This window comes from Dendrobates tinctorius, unplaced genomic scaffold (assembly GCF_039654945.1).
Source record: "Dendrobates tinctorius isolate UK_male_01 unplaced genomic scaffold, ASM3965494v1 ptg000038l, whole genome shotgun sequence".
Classification (NCBI taxonomy): Eukaryota; Metazoa; Chordata; class Amphibia; order Anura; family Dendrobatidae; genus Dendrobates; species Dendrobates tinctorius.
The window spans coordinates 31,819,944-31,837,782 of record NW_027361706.1 but is presented as its reverse complement, the minus strand read 5'-3'; the positions used below and the strand labels follow the sequence as shown (position 1 = coordinate 31,837,782).

Sequence of the window (17,839 nt, the reverse complement as noted above, 5' to 3'; positions counted from 1 at the left end):
GCTATGTCACAAGCTCGATGGCACAGCTGTGACCAAAGTGACTAGAGGATAAGTGAGATTTTGAATTTCTGCAGACACTTGTGGACACTGGACACTTTTGGATTGTGTGAGGCCCACTGAATATCTGAGCGCTATGTCACAGGCTCGATGGCACAGCTGTGACCAAAGTGACTAGAGGATAAGTGAGATTTTGAATTTCTGCAGACACTTGTGGACACTGGACACTTTTGGATTGTGTGAGGCCCACTGAATATCTGAGCGCTATGTCACAGGCTCGATGGCACAGCTGTGACCAAAGTGACTAGAGGATAATTGAGATTTTGAATTTCTGCAGACACTTGTGGACACTGGACACTTTTGGATTGTGTGAGGCCCACTGAATATCTGAGCGCTATGTCACAGGCTCGATAGCACAGCTGTGACCAAAGTGACTAGAGGATAAGTGAGATTTTGAATTTCTGCTCACACTAGTGGACACTGGACACTTTTGGATTGTGTGAGGCCCACTGAATATCTGAGCGCTATGTCACAGGCTCGATGGCACAGCTGTGTCCAAAGTGACTAGAGGATAAGTGAGATTTTGAATTTGTGCAGACACTTGTGGACACTGGACACTTTTGGATTGTGTGAGGCCCACTGAATATCTGAGCGCTATGTCACAGGCTCGATGGCACAGCTGTGACCAAAGTGACTAGAGGATAAGTGAGATTTTGAATTTCTGCTCACACTATTGGACACTGGACACTTTTGGATTGTGTGAGGCCGACTGAATATCTGAGCGCTATGTCACAGGCTCGATGGCACAGCTGTGACCAAAGTGACTAGAGGATAAGTGAGATTTTGAATTTCTGCAGACACTTGTGGACACTGGACACTTTGGAATGGGTGAGGCCCACTGAATATCTGAGCGCTATGTCACAGGCTCGATGGCACAGCTGTGACCAAAGTGACTAGAGGATAAGTGAGATTTTGAATTTCTGCAGACACTTGTGGACACTGGACACTTTTGGATTGTGTGAGGCCCACTGAATATCTGAGCGCTATGTCACAGGCTCGATGGCAGAGCTGTGACCAAAGTGACTAGAGGATAAGTGAGATTTTGAATTTCTGCAGACACTTGTGGACACTGGACACTTTTGGATTGTGTGAGGCCCACTGAATATCTGAGCGCTATGTCACAGGCTCGATGGCACAGCTGTGACCAAAGTGACTAGAGGATAAGTGAGATTTTGAATTTCTGCAGACACTTGTGGACACTGGACACTTTTGGATTGTGTGAGGCCCACTGAATATCTGAGCGCTATGTCACAGGCTCGATGGCACAGCTGTGACCAAAGTGACTAGAGGATAAGTGAGATTTTGAATTTCTGCTCACACTAGTGGACACTGGACACTTTTGGATTGTGTGAGGCCCACTGAATATCTGAGCGCTATGTCACAGGCTCGATGGCACAGCTGTGACCAAAGTGACTAGAGGATAAGTGAGATTTTGAATTTCTGCAGACACTTGTGGACACTGGACACTTTTGGATTGTGTGAGGCCCACTGAATATCTGAGCGCTATGTCACAGGCTCGATGGCACAGCTGTGACCAAAGTGACTAGAGGATAAGTGAGATTTTGAATTTCTGCAGACACTTGTGGACACTGGACACTTTTGGATTGTGTGAGGCCCACTGAATATCTGAGCGCTATGTCACAGGCTCGATGGCACAGCTGTGACCAAAGTGACTAGAGGATAAGTGAGATTTTGAATTTCTGCTCACACTAGTGGACACTGGACACTTTTGGATTGTGTGAGGCCCACTGAATATCTGAGCGCTATGTCACAGGCTCGATGGCACATCTGTGTCCAAAGTGACAAGAGGATAAGTGAGATTTTGAATTTCTGCAGACACTTGTGGACACTGGACACTTTTGGATTGTGTGAGGCCCACTGAATATCTGAGCGCTATGTCACAGGCTCGATGGCACAGCTGTGACCAAAGTGACTAGAGGATAAATGAGATTTTGAATTTTTGCTCACACTATTGGACACTGGACACTTTTGGATTGTGTGAGGCCCACTGAATATCTGAGCGCTATGTCACAGGCTCGATGGCACAGCTGTGACCAAAGTGACTAGAGGATAAGTGAGATTTTGAATTTCTGCAGACACTTGTGGACACTGGACACTTTTGGATTGTGTGAGGCCCACTGAATATCTGAGCGCTGTCACAGGCTCGATGGCACAGCTGTGACCAAAGTGACTAGAGGATAAGTGAGATTTTGAATTTCTGCAGACACTTGTGGACACTGGACACTTTTGGATTGTGTGAGGCCCACTGAATATCTGAGCGCTATGTCACAGGCTCGATGGCACAGCTGTGACCAAAGTGACTAGAGGATAAGTGAGATTTTGAATTTCTGCAGACACTTGTGGACACTGGACACTTTTGGATTGTGTGAGGCCCACTGAATATCTGAGCGCTATGTCACAGGCTCGATGGCACAGCTGTGACCAAAGTGACTAGAGGATAAGTGAGATTTTGAATTTCTGCAGACACTTGTGGACACTGGACACTTTTGGATTGTGTGAGGCCCACTGAATATCTGAGCACTATGTCACAGGCTCGATGGCACAGCTGTGACCAAAGTGACTAGAGGATAAGTGAGATTTTGAATTTCTGCTCACATTAGTGGACACTGGACTCTTTTGGATTGTGTGAGGCCCACTGAATATCTGAGCGCTATGTCACAGGCTCGATGGCACAGCTGTGACCAAAGTGACTAGAGGATAAGTGAGATTTTGAATTTCTGCAGACACTTGTGGACACTGGACACTTTTGGATTGTGTGAGGCCCACTGAATATCTGAGCGCTATGTCACAGGCTCGATGGCACAGCTGTGACCAAAGTGACTAGAGGATAAGTGAGATTTTGAATTTCTGCAGACACTTGTGGACACTGGACACTTTTGGATTGTGTGAGGCCCACTGAATATCTGAGCGCTATGTCACAGGCTCGATGGCACAGCTGTGACCAAAGTGACTAGAGGATAAGTGAGATTTTGAATTTCTGCAGACACTTGTGGACACTGGACACTTTTGGATTGTGTGAGGCCCACTGAATATCTGAGCGCTATGTCACAGGCTCGATGGCACAGCTGTGACCAAAGTGACTAGAGGATATGTGAGATTTTGAATTTCTGCAGACACTGGACACTTTTGGATTGTGTGAGGCCCACTGAATATCTGAGCGCTATGTCACAGGCTCGATGGCACAGCTGTGACCAAAGTGACTAGAGGATAAGGGAGATTTTGAATTTCTGCAGACACTTGTGGACACTGGACACTTTTGGATTGTGTGAGGCCCACTGAATATCACAGCGCTATGTCACAGGCAGAAATTGGCTAGTGTATCACAAACTACAAGGTGTATGTAGAATTGGGCAGAGTAGGAATCTCCCTAGAGTGCAGGTCTGTAAGAACGGAAAATGTCCTCGACTTATTCTCACAGAGTGACACAGATAGCTTCTCTGTGGCTGTGATAACAGCCGTTACACGGTACTGTGTGAGGAGCGTACACCGCTGTATGGTGTGAAAAAATGCACGCTCAGTACCTCAGCAGGACAAAAAAAAAAATTGGGATTGCTTTTAAAAAAGCAGTTTGCAGAGCAGTGGGTAAACAGCAATGCAGCTGTCAGGAAGCCTTAGAAGGCAGCCCAACAACCAACACCACTGATACACAACAATATAGCCTCCCCTTGCACTGCACACACAGTGACTGGTGTGTTGTACAGGCACAATCGCTAGCAGCAGAAGCAGTTTTTTTTTCTTCTTCCCTGCCTAACACTCTCCCTACAGAATCAGCAGCAACCTCTCCCTATGCTAAGATCGGCAGAAGTAAGATGGCGGTCGGCGTGCACGCCCTTTTATACCCCCTGTGACGCCCACCAAAGCAAGCCAATCACTTGCATGCCCTTCTGAAAGATGGTGGTGACCCCTGCCTATGTCATCACGTTGCCCACAGTGTCCGTGGATCCTGATTGGCTGAAAAAGAGCGCAAAACAAACTTTTGAAAAGCGACTTCGTAAGTCGCCGACCTCGTGGCCGACCTCATCCTAGGGTCGGGTTTCGTTTCATGAAACCCGACTTTGCCAAAAGTCGGCGACTTTTGAAATTTTTCGACCCGTTTCGCTCAACTCTAGTAGACAAGGTTCCTTTATTGGTAAGACATTCGGGATACATGTTTCGCTACTAAATTGGCGCCTTCATCAGACCAAGTGAAATTCAAATGGACAAATTGGGGGTTATGCTTGTGTAGCAACTAACTAGGGAAGTAGGTTATACACTGAAAACTGCAACTAACCCTGCCGGCTCCTGTACAGACTAGGTATCTGGACCCCATAGTCCCTAGTGGTGCCTGTGGGTGCAGAGATAACCTTTACCATAGTCTAGGATGTAGTTTCTCAACTCCAGTCCTCAAGATCCACCAACAGGTCAAGTTTTCAAGACATCCTTAATATTGCACAGATGATAATTTCATCACCTGCTCAAGCATTAATTCCATCACCTATGCAATACTAAGGAAATCCTGAAAACATGACCCATTGGTGGGTCTTGAGTACTGGAGTAGAGAAACACTGGTCTAGGAGATGAGAACTTGAACTTAACTGCCTAAAAGGCCGCCGAGTTGCTACACGTGCCTCCTAAAGAACCAGAGGGAAAAACAGTGTGTGAATACCTACTAAAGGTAAAGTATGCTACAAAAAGGAAAGATCATAGTGAGTAAAGTAAATAAAACACCAAACAGAAGAATAAAGCAAATACTGCTAACAAATATACTGCCTGCTTATTAACTATAAACGGAAGATGGGTGCAAGTTATTTCGGAAGAACAGTAAAGCAAAAATACCTAGCTGGAATCTCACAGACTAGCTCCAAATATCATTAAAATATCAGAACAGCCAAAAGAAGCTACCACCAGCAGGAAATGCCATCTGAGGGACAGAATATAAAGTTGCACCCAAAAGGCGATAGGCAGGTAAATTAAGACACCTGTGTTAAGCTATACAGACTGCAGCCAGAATAGCAGAACCCAAACACACAGAGAAAAGGTGTGTCTCCTGTGGCTCGGCAGAAAGAGAAGTCAACCACAGAACACAAGCTCAAGGGATTAAATCTGGGAGCATGACATAGCTGTTCTCCTTTCTTTTTCATAAAGTTGGATCCCAAGCCTCCATCCCATATGCTCTATTAAAGTCATGAGACAACCCCTGTCTTTAGGATTGTACCACTTGGAATTTCCCGTTACAGAGATTGTTTTCTTCCCACCTATTCGCGACTGTGACATAAAGCCACTTCCCCATTCCTAGAAGAGGTTGCAACAAACAGGAAAACAGTCAACCACATCTCTCTCCTACACAAAGACTGGACACCGGCTAGACTCACAAGACGGTGCACGTATGTTTATAGACTTGTATGACTGTGGAACTATGGCCATGAGATGAGCACAGGTAAGAAAGAGGCTAAGGGAACAGATAGTGGAAAACATGATATTATATACCACATGGGCTGAGAATATATCTGCTAACTGATTGTCTATGGGAGTATTTATATTATTATGCATAGGATGTTGCCATCTTTCTAGTTACTTGCATCACTTCTATAACTTGTGTTATATTTACTATTTTGGGAGATGTTCGAAATTATGATATACTAGTATATGCATAAAATATACAAAATAACTCACAGCCAACTGTAGTTTGCCATCCATTTTTTTGTATTACAAATCTAGGGAAGCTGTACATAGCGTATGTTATGGTGGTGGGATTGTTTATGCACAGAAATTGCAGAATGAATGTAGGATGTTGGGATGAGTCACAGATGGTAAATGCATTTATTTGTAGTTATGATTTACCATGGGTCGGAGTTTCATTTTGTGACACTTGAAGCAGCGGCACAACAAGGAAACATGGGGCCACATAATAAAACTTAGGAAAGCAGGTCCATGCCATTATAACCAGCATTAGCAACATTCTAGCTGGAGAAATCTGAATCATATAAGTTGTATTCCTCCCATTCTGCGTTTAACGGCGTTGTTGCAGCAAGCAGGAAGCAAGGACTCGGCATATGCAGGAAACTCAGGACCACAAGTATAGTTATAGTGGAACAAAACAAGGGTGAATGCAGAGATGGCAAAATGAGAGTTAACTTCTTGATCTAAAGGTATGCAGGATAAGATTTGAAGCGCACATGGTGGAGCACATCAAACACTGGAAACTAGAGTCTTAATATTAAGAGAGTCTGTGTGTCTTAGGCTACTTTCACACATCAGGTTTTCGGCGTCAGGCGCGATCCGGCGTCGTGCCGGAATGCCGGATCCGGCAAATGTTTTGTAAAACCTGAAGTGCCGGATCCGTCTTGCTCTTGACAGACAAAACCGGATCCGTCTCATCCGGTTCATCCGTTTTTCTATCCGTTTTTCTATCCGTTTTTCGACGGATTACGCCGGATCCGGTTTTTAAAATTGACCCTTGTGGCCTTCCGAACGGGATTGGCTACTGGAAAACTAGATATAGCATGTTCCTACAGCCCTTCTTTGACAGGTTGTAGAGAAGAAAGTGCAGGTTGGAGAGAAGAGCAAGTTACTGGCGAAGATGGATGTTGTCATTGGAAATATTACCACTAGAAGTTCTGTGACGGTTTCAGGGACAATTTTCCACTATACTTTATGTCACCTCAAGGCAGAGTACACTGGCAGGATGACAGAGTGTGAAAGATTTGTGCCCTAAACTTGTGTACCTTCTGGACCAACAGTATATACCTTTGCCAACCAAAGTTGGCTATCTTGTCATGGTCTTACTATTTTTACCTTTAGGCCACAGGTGTGTACCTGGTTGTGTTTTATGCAAAGTATTTCACCTTTTAACAAAAGTTGTGTACATTGGTAGGAAATCACCAACAATAAACACAACTTTTTAGGTGAAATACTTTGCTTCAAACACAACCAGGAACACAACTGTGGCAAAAAGCTAAAATTTACCCACAGTTATATACCTGGTTTTGAATACCTTTTTACCTTTGAAATACCCTGTATTTAACCTTTTTTTAAAACATAGTTCGCCGCAGAAAGAAATGACAGACAACCATTGTGAAACGATAATTTAACTTTTATTTAAATTTTTTTTTTTTTATGTTTTTAAAGTGCAAAAAACTTTTTTAATAAAGGTTTTAAACCCAATGGGCATTTTTATTACACAAAAAAAAAATTACAAATCTGTGTACTGTGGGGTGGAAATACTGCTGGAGGGGCTGCGGGACACTTCGACACTGGGTGTGTGGAGAGAGGACTGGGATCGTGGTGGGGAAGTAACAGTTAGAGGTGAAGGTGTGGAAAAAGCTACAGAATGGGTGGACATGTGGGAGGCAGAAGAGGTGGTGGGCGGTGGAGTGGAGGGTTGGGCAGGGACTGTAAGAGCAGATGATGTTGATGGAAAGTTGTATGGGGAAGGAGTTTGGTACGGGGAAGGAGTTTGGTACGGGGAAGGAGTTTGGTACGGGGCAGGTTGCTGGAAGTGGGGAGATGTCTGGTACTGGTGAGGTTGCTGGTATGTAATAGGAGGGGGAGGATGGAAAGTGGCTGGAGGGGGTGCAGATGTAATAGGAGGGGGAGGAAGGAAAGTGGCTGGAGGGGGTGCAGGTGGAGGAACTACAGTGGTGGGAGGTGGAGGTTGGGAGGTAACCTGCTGTAGAGCACCGTGGCACGAATGCATTACATGCATCTGCTGGGTAGGAGATAGTGTTGCCATGCGCTCCACAACAGACCTGAAAAAGGTGTGGTTTGGCGAAGATCTTGCTTCTGAATGCATGGTTTGCAGAAGTGTCTTCACCTCCAGAATGCTGGAGTTGATCTGCTGAAAGCCTGCGGAGATTTGCTCTGACAAGACTTTGAGACAGTTCTGGAAAGATGCATTCAGATGCAAGAACTCTTGCGCATAACTCTTTTCCTGACCCCTCTGCCGCTGCCGCCCAGTACCCGCAGGTATACTAGAGGTGGCAGGGGCAGAAGGGTGGGGTAAAGGGAAAGCGATCTCCTCACCAGCAGCTTCATGTAATGTAGGCGGCCACGATGCTCCTGTGCTGGTGGATGGGACAGATGGGTCGAATGTGTGGGAAGGCTGGGAAGGTGCAGATGTATCGGGGCGGTCGAAGTGTCCCTCGGTGCCGGTCTCCTCAGGGATCGCCTCAGAAGGGTCCAATCGTGCAGGCTCCCGAGTGCTGCTCACCGTGCTGTGGAATAAAGAGAAAAAAAAACAATTAAAATACTGACATGGTATGGCCCTGGCTGAAAAAAAAAAGTTACATCTAACATTTTTTTCACATGTGGTGTGTAATATTTACCTTCTGGTGAGCATTGTTTCCCGGAGGAACGACAGGGCTTGTGCGTACTTGTACTTGCTCCTGCGTCCTCCAGATCCACTCGGGGCCCGCATCTCTTTATTGAACTCCTTCTTGAAACGATCCCTCACAGACCGCCACCGATTCACAATTCTGTTCCCTGAAACGAGAAAGGAGTGGTTAGTATACAACATCAGTGTTTCACAAACTCCAGTCCTCATGGTCCCCAGGGGTCATGTTTTCAGGATTTCCATAGTAAATAGAAATCCTGAACACATGATCCGTGGGGACCACGAGGACTGGAGTTCGGGAAACACTGGTTTACATCAAGCAACCGGTACTGTATATACTTACGCTCTTTAATCTGGGCCCGAGCTTCGAGGTCCTCCCAGCGGCCCACAAGGAGAGAACAGATTTCCTCCCAGAGTCGTCGGGTAACGATAAGGTCAGCGTGGCGGCGGTCAGCCATATTCCAGAGCGGCTCCCTTTCTCTGACGAGATCGATGAGGTGGTCCACATCGAGTCCTCCATCCTCACCGTCAGAGTCGGGAGCACGCTGTGAAGGCTGTTAAAGAAAAAGACAAAAATAACATAATTAGCCTCCACAAAAGAAATGAAATAAAAAGTGCAAAAAAACAAAGCAAAAATATTTATACTTACACGCTGGTGACCGCCGCGTTGCTGTCGCCGACGACCCTGGGAGGCACTGCGAGGACCTCTTGGCCGAGCACCAGATTGGGAAGACTAGAGAAGAAAACAAAAAATGTTATGTCTTTGGATGTAGGCATTTGTTTGCTGTGTGTGGTCTGCAGAACATTGTTTTCTATGTGTTGTGTGTAGTGTGATGTTGTGTTTCTGCGTTTGATGCAAAAAACTTACCAATTGTGAGCCCACTCCAGGTGTCTGTCCACCCCTTCCTTCTTCTTCTGGGAGCTCCTCTTCATCTTGTGATTCCTGTTTTGAAATAAAAGGCAATGAATAGACATATATTACAGAGATGATGGATTTTGGAAATAAAAACTTACCGTCAAACGCTGACGATGCGAGGGAGGGCTCCCAGAAGAAGATGTGCTGTCCTGTTGATGGCCAGACTCCATGGCTGTGGGTATTGCTGCTGCCAGTGATGCCATTTCTGCTGCTGCTGCATCTCTTTGGCGGCTGTTGAATAAAGAGAAACAAAGGGCCAATGAATATCTTGATATTCCATGGCCCTAGTTTGGAGGAATGGGGGATTTGATAATTACCGTCTCTTATCTGCTGCTGGCCTCCCCTCCTCAGCATGTTCTATTTGCTGCTCCATTTGGGGTGGTGGTGGTGCTGATGGTGCTGCAGTGGTCTCCTGCCTTCTCCTGCTTCGCTTGGTTGCTTTCTTGGGTGGCATGTTGGGTGTGGCTGTGGGTCCCACTGTCTTGCTTTTATATATGTCTTGTGGGCAGAGCTACTGTGCATGCTCAGACCAAAAAACCGGATCCGGCCGCCGGATCCGGCGTGCGCATTGCGGCGCTCATAGGCTTTCATTGTGTGAAAAAGCCGGACGCGCCGGATCCGGCGTGTCCGGCTTTTTCGCCGGAGACAAAAAACGTTACAGTAGACGTTTTTTCCAGACGCCGGATCGCGACACATTGCGACACATTGCCGGATCCGGCGAAAACCGGATGAAACGCATGGCCATCCGACGCGATCCGACGCAAATGCAAGTCAATGGGGGGGAAACCGGATCCGGCATTGCATTTCGCCGGATCCGGTTTCTGTCAAAAGCGCCGGATCGCGCCTGACGGCGAAAACCTGATGTGTGAAAGAGGCCTTAGTGGGCCTAAGGAGGTGACATCATTGAGCCATGCCGGGCAAGCTGCAAAAACTCATCGTGGAGCACAACGGAGAGCAGTGAATAGAGGTGAAGGAAGCAGCGCCCAGGACAGGGGTGTAACAGATGGGAACTGAAGACATATTATTTTAGAAACCTGTGCATGGAGCAACTTTTCCAACCATATAGTGGCAAAATATAAAACTGCCTAGGCTGTATAGGAGCTTGGTATAAAAACACAAAATGCGCTTTATTCACTGTCCCTGAGATCACCTGTGAGCCTCCTTCACTGCTCCCGGTGTCTAACATTGGCTGTGGCGTGGCAGCACACTGACAGCGTGGCAGTCAAACAGTGATCTCAGTGGCAATGAGCGGGATGTTCCATCCACGTTGTCAGTACTGTCCACTGATTTCTTGCTACAAAGTCCAAGAGACATCAACACCACATCCAATGCCAGACACCGGGAGCAGCGGCGGAGATTTGATAGCGGACACTGGGGACATAGAGTAAAGTGCGGTTAGTTTTCTGTATACCAAACTGCCCCCTAAAGTAAAAAAAAAACATTAAAGGGGACAACTCCTTTAATTATTTCACAAAAGATTTTGATCATTATATTATGTTTTTAAAGGGTACATATTTGCGCCTCATTTTTTATGCAGTCGGTATTTCCTTCTGATATGATTGAATATTTGTCCTTTGCAACTTTACAGTTTCTCCTTCATGAATTTTTCTTCGTCCATTTTCCTAAATGTGCATTTTCTCCACATTTGGAGTCTAAATAGAAGGCATGCGCCAAATGGATGCCTTTGATATATTCACAAGCACAAGGGCTCAAAGACTTAAAAGTGTATATCATGCACATGCTTTATTACGGGATGACTTGGTATACATGGCATAGTCACCTGCACTAATGTATACAGCAAGTTAAAAGGTGTTCTGGCCTGATATCTATCCTCTGTAGGGTCATTAGGAGCTTATGCATACTGTATTTGATGCATAAGCGGATTTGAACTTTTATGTTTTTTTATTATTTTTTAAAACATTTTTTTACTTTTTGCATGCTCCAGTAGTCTCCTTAGGAGACTAGAATCTACACTGGTTCGATCGGCTTTGCGACCTACATCTGATCACCTGTATGTAGCAGTATTACTCACTTGCTATGAGTGCCGGCCATTGGGAGGTAACCTCAAAGGGAGGTAGCAAACGGGCAGTAACAACCATAGAGGTCTGCAGGAGACCTCTGGTTGTCATGCAAACCTATCGGTAACCTGCGATCACGTGATGGGGGTTACTGATGAGCGGGATTTCCAGCTAGCTTGCCGGAAGCACAAGATAAATGCCGCTGTCAGAGGTTGACAGCGGCATTTAACTGGTTATCAGCTGCGGGTGGATCGTAATTTCCACCCGCGGCTGTTAAAGGAAGATGTCAGCTGTACAAAACAGCTGACGTGCCATGAAAGATGTGGGCTCAGCGTTGGAGCCCACATCAAAGGGAGGTAGTCCGACATCGGCGTACCATTAAGCCCGATGTCGGAAAGGAGTTAAAGTTCATGACTATAGTTGTGGCCAGCGGCGGAATTTGAAGTTTATTGACCCCAATGCAAAACCTCTGACGGGACTCCCTACTATCACCAGTCCATAATAGTATTTCTCTTCTCATATGGGCCAAAAGAACTTTTTGGGACCCCTTAGATTCCCCATTATAGTTAGGCCCCTGGCTGTGGCCTAACTATAGGATGGAGAGTTGGGTGCAGATAGTCTACATATAAAAGCTTCTGAGATGTAAATCGACTGCTCACTCACTAAGTCCAATTTTTCCTAATTCTAGATGAAAAAAGTGTTCAAATACCTCATTTATTGCCTGTGTTGGTCAAAGCATCTGAAAGAAAAGTAACCCTGTGACCTTAACCTAGATGCCAACTCAGCCTAACAAATCTCACAGTGCCGCTTACCTGCAACTACCTGACTTTGTAGAAATTAGACACTTCTATTTCTCCTTACTCAGATCACTGGTCTAATGACAAAAGGTCAACAAAGAAATCCAAAGTTATAACAACAACATAGGAGAAGATTCTTGTATAAAAATGTTGCTCTAAAATACCTTACATTTTATAGATATTGCTGTTATGTACCAGGCAGACATTAAGAATGAAAATCCAGGTGATACCTTACATGCAGAAGGAAAAGGAGATTTGATCCTTGAAGAATAGCAATTATGATTTCTGAAAACTTTTCACAAGTTGTGGTGACTTGTTAGAAGTTTTGATTTGGAAAGGGGGGTGTCTTGGTATTGAGACTTCCCGCAATCAAAAAAAGAACAGAACAAGTGCTTAGCTGAGCCATGTGCTTTTTATTTCTCACTAGCTGAAGAGCCCGACGTTGCCTGGGTATAGTACCTAACTGTGGGTCCCGCTGTCTTCCTTAACATCCCCGCTCTCCACCCGCAGTCCTGTTCTATCCCTCGGCAGCCGCGCTCTACATCCATGTCCCGGTGTCCCTCCACAGCCCTGCTCTCTTCTTCCACAGCCCCGGTCTCTTCGTTCACAGCCCTGCTCTCCCGCTCTCTCCCTCCACAGCCCCGTTCTCTTACTTCACAGTCCTGCTCTCCCTGTCCACAGCCCCATTCGCTTCCTTTACAGCCATGCTCTCCCCGTCCACAGCCCCGTTCTCTTCCTTCACAGCCCTGCTCTCCCACTCTCTCCGCCCACAGCCCCGTTCTCTTTCTTCAGAGCCCTGCTCTCCCCGTTCACTGCCCCGTTCTCTTCCTTCACAGCCCTGCTCTCCCCGTCCACAGCCCCGTTCTCTTCCTTCACAGCCCTGCTCTCCCCGTCCACAGCCCCGTTCTCTTCCTTTACAGCCCTGCTCTCCCCGTCCACAGCCCCGGTCTCTTCCTTCACAGCCCTGCTCGCCCACTCTCTCCGTCCACAGCCCCGTTCTCTTTCTTCAGAGCCCTGCTCTCCCCGTTCACTGCCCCGTTCTCTTCCTTCACAGCCCTGCTCTCCCCGTCCACAGCCCCGTTCTCTTCCTTCACAGCCCTGCTCTCCCCGTCCACAGCCCCGTTCTCTTCCTTTACAGCCCTGCTCTCCCCGTCCACAGCCCCGTTCTCTTCCTTCACAGCCCTGCTCTCCCGCTCTCTCCGTCCACAGCCCCGTTCTCTTCCTTCACAGCCCTGCGCTCTCCGTCCACAGCCCCATTCTCTTCCTTCACAGCCCTGCTCTCCCCATCCACAGTCCCGTTTTCTTCCTTCACAGCCCTGCTCTCCCACTCTCTCCGTCCACAGCCCCGTTTTCTTCCTTCACAGCCCTGCTCTCCCTGTCCACAGCCCCATTCGCTTCCTTTCAGGACTGCTCGCTCCGTCCACAGCCCCGTTCTCTTCCTTCACAGCCCTGCTCTCCCACTCTCTCCGTCCACAGCCCCGTTCTCTTCCTTCACAGCCCTGCTCTCCCCATCCACAGCCCCGTTCGCTTCGTTCACAGCCCTGCTCTCCCCATCCACAGCCCCGTTCTCTTCCTTTACAGCCCTGCTCTCCCCGTCCACAGCCCCGGTCTCTTCCTTCACAGCCCTGCTCTCCCACTCTCTCCGTCCACAGCCCCGTTCTCTTCCTTCACAGCCCTGCTCTCTCGGTCCACAGCCCCGTTCTCTTCCTTCACAGCCCTGCTCTCCCACTCTCTCCGTCCACAGCCCCGTTCTCTTTCTTCAGAGCCCTGCTCTCCCCGTTCACTGCCCCGTTCTCTTCCTTCACAGCCCTGCTCTCCCCGTCCACAGCCCCGTTCTCTTCCTTCACAGCCCTGCTCTCCCCGTCCACAGCCCCGTTCTCTTCCTTTACAGCCCTGCTCTCCCCGTCCACAGCCCCGGTCTCTTCCTTCACAGCCCTGCTCTCCCGCTCTCTCCGTCCACAGCCCCGTTCTCTTCCTTCACAGCCCTGCTCTCTCCGTCCACAGCCCCATTCTCTTCCTTCACAGCCCTGCTCTCCCCATCCACAGCCCCGTTTTCTTCCTTCACAGCCCTGCTCTCCCACTCTCTCCGTCCACAGCCCCGTTTTCTTCCTTCACAGCCCTGCTCTCCCTGTCCACAGCCCCATTCGCTTCCTTTCAGCCCTGCTCGCTCTGTCCACAGCCCCGTTCTCTTCCTTCACAGCCCTGCTCTCCCACTCTCTCCGTCCACAGCCCCGTTCTCTTCCTTCACAGCCCTGCTCTCCCCGTCCACAGCCCCGTTCGCTTCGTTCACAGCCCTGCTCTCCCCATCCACAGCCCCGTTCTCTTCCTTTACAGCCCTGCTCTCCCCATCCACAGCCCCGGTCTCTTCCTTCACAGCCCTGCTCTCCCACTCTCTCCGTCCACAGCCCCGTTCTCTTCCTTCACAGCCCTGCTCTCTCCGTCCACAGCCCCATTCTCTTCCTTCACAGCCCTGCTCTCCCCATCCACAGCCCCGTTTTCTTCCTTCACAGCCCTGCTCTCCCACTCTCTCCGTCCACAGCCCCGTTTTCTTCCTTCACAGTCCTGCTCTCCCTGTCCACAGCCCCATTCGCTTCATTTCAGCCCTGCTCGCTCTGTCCACAGCCCCGTTCTCTTCCTTCACAGCCCTGCTCTCCCACTCTCTCCGTCCACAGCCCCGTTCTCTTCCTTCACAGCCCTGCTTTCCCCGTCCACAGCCCCGTTCGCTTCGTTCACAGCCCTGCTCTCCCCATCCACAGCCCCGTTCTCTTCCTTTACAGCCCTGCTCTCCCCGTCCACAGCCCCGGTCTCTTCCTTCACAGCCCTGCTCTCCCACTCTCTCCGTCCACAGCCCCGTTCTCTTCCTTCACAGCCCTGCTCTCTCCGTCCACAGCCCCATTCTCTTCCTTCACAGCCCTGCTCTCCCCGTCCACAGCCCCATTCTCTTCCTTCACAGCCCTGCTCTCCCGCTCTCTCTGTCCACAGTCCCGTTCTCTTCCTTCACAGCCCTGCTCTCCCGCTCTCTCCGTCCACAGCCCCGTTCTCCTCCTTCACAGCCCTGCTCTCCCACTCTCTCCGTCCACAGCCCTGTTCTCTTCCTTCACAGCCCTGCTCTCCCACTCTCTCTGTCCACAGCCCCGTTCTCTTCCTTCACAGCCCTGCTCTCTCGGTCCACAGCCACGTTCTCTTCCTTCACAGCCCTGCTCTCCCGCTCTCTCCATCCACAGCCCCGTTCTCTTCCTTCACAGCCCTGCTCTCCCACTCTCTCCGTCCACAGCCCCGTTCTCTTCCTTCACAGCCCTGCTCTCCCCGTCCACAGCCCCGTTCTCTTCCTTCACAGCCCTGCTCTCCCCGTCCACAGCCCCGTTCTCTTCTTTTACAGCCCTGCTCTCCCCGTCCACAGCCCCGGTCTCTTCCTTCACAGCCCTGCTCTCCCACTCTCTCCGTCCACAGCCCCGTTCTCTTCCTTCACAGCCCTGCTCTCCCTGTCTACAGCCCCATTCTCTTCCTTTACAGCCCTGCTCTCCCCGTCCATAGCCCCGGTCTCTTCCTTCACAGCCCTGCTCTCCCACTCTCTCCGTCCACAGCCCCGTTCTCTTCCTTCACAGCCCTGCTCTCTCCGTCCACAGCCCCGTTCTCTTCCTTCACAGCCCTGCTCTCCCCGTCCACAGCCCCGTTCTCTTCCTTCACAGCCCTGCTCTCCCGCTCTCCCCGTCCACAGTCCCGTTCTCTTCCTTCACAGCCTTGCTCTCCCGCTCTCTCCGTCCACAGCCCCGTTCTCTTCCTTCACAGCCCTGGTCTCCCACTCTCTCCGTCCACAGCCCCGTTCTCTTCCTTCACAGCCCTGCTCTCCCACTCTCTCCGTCCACAGCCCCGTTCTCTTCCTTCACAGCCCTGCTCTCTCCGTCCACAGCCCCGTTCTCTTCCTTCACAGCCCTGCTCTCCCCGTCCACAGCCCCGTTCTCTTCCTTCACAGCCCTGCTCTCCCGCTCTCTCCGTCCACAGCCCCGTTCTCTTCCTTCACAGCCCTGCTCTCCCACTCTCCGTCCACAGCCCCGTTCTCTTCCTTCACAGCCCTGCTCTCCCCGTCGACAGCCCCGTTCTCTTCCTTCACAGCCCTGCTCTCCCCGTCCACAGCCCCGTTCTCTTCCTTCACAGCCCTGCTCTCCCCGTCCACAGCCCCATTCTCTTCCTTCACAGCCCTGCTCTCCCGCTCTCTCCCTCTACTCCCCGATGTCTTCCTTCCTCCACATCTCCGCTCTCAATGCACCACACGCGGTGATGCCAGGACCAGGAGGGAGAGGTGAGCAGATTGTTCGTTTGGCCGAAGCGGGTGGAACTGTGCGGAGTGGGCGGAACTTGAGCGGAGCTGCAGCGCATGTGATTGGGTGGCCTGCAGGGGTGTGGCCTAGCACGGGTGGGTGGAGTGGGCGGAGCTTGCAGGAGTGGGCGGAGCTAGAGGAGAGCTGCAGCGCGTGTGATTGGGCAGCCTGCGGTGGCGTGGCCTAGCGCTTTTGTAGGCCGCAGTAGAAGCCGGGGACTAAATTTAGGCCAGGAGGCTGCAGGGGAGAGGGGGGATAGCGCAGTTTGGGACGGGGAGCGCCAACTGAGCTGGGACAGGGCTGGGAGGGTGCCGGCACTATTCGGCCCTTTTCCTGAAGACTGTCCTGAAGACTATGTTCCTCACAGCCCCGCTCTCAATGCACTGTCCTGCTGTATCCGTCCTCAGCCCTGCTCTCCAACCGTGTCCCACTCTGCTGCTTCGTGATTGGTTGGTGTCCCTGTAGGGAAGGTGACCTGATGGACGGACGGACTAGTCAGAGTGAAGAAGGAAAGGTTTGCACAGTGTAGGTAGGTGTACAGTGGGGAAACAGCTAGGAAAGTGTAGTGGACGTGCAGTACCTTGGGTTGACCATTAGATGGCAGGGAGGAGTGAGAGCAAAGGACTTGACAACAACTTAGGGCTTTAGAAACCGTTGGTCATGGGGGGCGGGGTTACAGTGACAGGGGACCGGGAGAGCTATAAATACTGAGGGAGGGTTCTAGAAGGTTCCAGTCCCCAGGGGGAGCTTCAGTGACAGGAGGACTGCGACAGTCTGTGCGCTGTGAGGAGAATCTAAACCAGGGGGACTGAGGAGAGAGAACGTCAGGGGGGTGGTCCTGACAGGAAGAACCGCAGAAGGGACGAGGCACTGGGTGTGAGACACCGTATTTGACACGACGACTGATCAGTGGAAGCGCTGTTGGTTTACGGGCCTAAGGCGGCCACAGTAATGGACCTGTCAGGAGCGTCGATGAGTGAGGAGGGGACGATGTACGCATACACGTCCCTAGAGTAAAGTACGGTGTGAGAAGCAGCCCTGGAAACGGAGGGCCGACAAGGGAAGCGAAGTAAACTGTATTGCTTTGAAGTGCGGTGTACTGTGGAGGCTGTCAAGTGGATGGCCAGAGAATAAAGCTTGGACCTGTTGCACCCTGAACTTGCCTCCATCTTGTCTCTGTTTCGTCTCTGCGCGGTAAGAAGAGGGACCACCCCCCCAGCTCGGCCCACACCTCTACATTTGGCGTAGTCGGCAGGATCGCCGCCGCTAATGCATCATCTTCTGCGGCAGGCCTGCCTTAAAGGATGGAGAAGGACTTGGACTGTGCTGCTTGGATTATAAATACCTGTGGATTACAATTGGCTTACCTGTGGATTACAAATTGGGAGCGCTGTGGTGAC

General features: G+C 50.0%; 1 protein-coding gene across 1 annotated transcript in view; it reads left to right on the top strand.

Moving 5' to 3' along the window:
• Positions 1-5,398: 5,398 nt before the first annotated feature.
• CSF2RB (colony stimulating factor 2 receptor subunit beta) overlaps positions 5,399-17,839 on the top strand; it is a 115,626-nt gene continuing 103,185 nt past the window's right edge. Inside the window, exon 1 of the mRNA XM_073574356.1 lies at positions 5,399-5,494. The gene's annotated coding sequence lies outside the window, so the exon portion shown is untranslated. The remainder of the gene's footprint in view (positions 5,495-17,839) is intronic.